This window comes from Lactuca virosa, chromosome 8, assembly GCF_052849685.1.
Source record: "Lactuca virosa cultivar CGN04683 chromosome 8, Lactuca_virosa_CGN04683_v6, whole genome shotgun sequence".
NCBI lineage: Eukaryota > Viridiplantae > Streptophyta > Magnoliopsida > Asterales > Asteraceae > Lactuca > Lactuca virosa.
This window is the reverse complement of record NC_136433.1, coordinates 19,502,133-19,503,916: the sequence shown is the minus strand read 5'-3', so window position 1 is coordinate 19,503,916 and position 1,784 is coordinate 19,502,133.

The window sequence follows — 1,784 nt, the reverse complement described above, 5'->3', positions numbered from 1 at the left end:
ATAAATAATCTCACAATCGTAGTCGTTCAGTAGTTGCACCCATCGTCGTTGTCTCATGTTCAGCTCTTTCTGATCGAAGATGTGCTGAAGACTTTTATGGTCCGTGAATACTGTGCATTTCGTGCCATATAAGTAATGTCTCCAGATCTTCAGAGCAAATACTACTGCTCCTAGTTCAAGGTCATGTGTTGTATAGTTGACTTCATGTGTCTTTAGCTGTCTTGAGGCATAGGATATAACCTTTACTCTCTGCATAAGAACACATCCAAGCCCTTGATTATAAGCATCACAGTACACTACGAAATCCTCTGTCCCTTCAGGGAGAGACAGTATCGGTGCACTACACAAAGCTCTCTTCAGCGTTTGAAACGTTGTTTCTTGTTTTTCTCCCCAGCTAAAAGTTACACCCTTTTGCATCAGGGTGGTAAGAGGTTTAGCTATTCGAGAGAAATTCTGGATGAATCTGCGATAATAGCCAGCAAGACCTAAGAATTGACGAAGTTATGTAGGTGTTTTGGGTGCTGACCAGTTTTCAATTGCCTTAATTTTGGAAGGGTCGACGTGTATTCCTTCTGAACTGACCACGTGACGTAGGAATTCAACCTTCCTGATCCAAAATTCACACTTTGAAAACTTCGCATAGATTTTCTCTGACCTAATAGTTTGCAATACTTGACGAAGATGTTGGCCATGTTCCTATCCACTTCTTGAGTAGATAAGGATGTCGTCAATGAAGACTATAACGAATTTGTCCAGGAATGGACGACACACTCTGTTCATTAGATCCATGAACACAACAGGTGCATTCGTCAATCCTAATGGCATCACTACGAACTCATAATGACCATAACGAGTTCTGAACGCAGTTTTGGGAATGTCATCGTCCAAAATTCGTAACTGGTGATACCCGGATCTTAAGTCTATTTTGGAGAAGTAGCTCGCACCTTGAAGTTGGTCGAACAAATCGTCAATGCGAGGCAGAGGGTATCGATTCTTAATGGTAAGTTTATTTAGCTCGCAGTAGTTTATGCACATACATAATGATCCATCCTTCTTCTTCACAAACAAAACCGGTGCTCCCCAGGGTGAGAAGCTTGGTCTTATGAAACCTTTGCTAAGGAGTTCGTTAAGCTGAATGGATAATTCATGCATTTCAGAAGGTGCAAGACGATAGGGAGATTTGGCTACAGGGGTAGCCCTTGGAATTAAGTCGATTCGGAATTCGACTTGTCGTTCGGGAGGCACTCCTGGATGATCATCAGGAAAAACGTCGGGAAAATTGCAGACCTCCGGAATGCTCGCTATGTTTTTCACTTCTTGCTTTTTGTCTACCACATGAGCTACGAAAGCACAGTACTCTTTGCGAAGGTACTTATGTGCCTTGATGCAAGAAATGATCTGGAGGTTCGTTCCGGGTTTGTCACCGTAAATAACAAGAGTTTCGTTAGTTGGCAAACTTTTGATAGAGACCGGAATAAGGTCTATTGGGAACGAAAAGTTATTCAAGGTAAGAGTACATCCTATGTATATATCGTTGGTGGATTCAGATTTCCCGTTAGCCATTTCAACGGTGAATGTTTCTTTTAATAGTTGGGAGTTTTGATTTAGCAAGTGTTTGAAATCATGGCTCACAAAGCTCTTCTCAGCACCACAATCAAATAGAATACATGCATAAGTGTTGTTGAGAAGGAACGTACTCGTGACTACGGTAGGGTTTGCCACCGCTTCTTCATGACCCAAATCTAAAATTCTCCCAACTCCACCGGCATTTCCAGCTTTCTGAC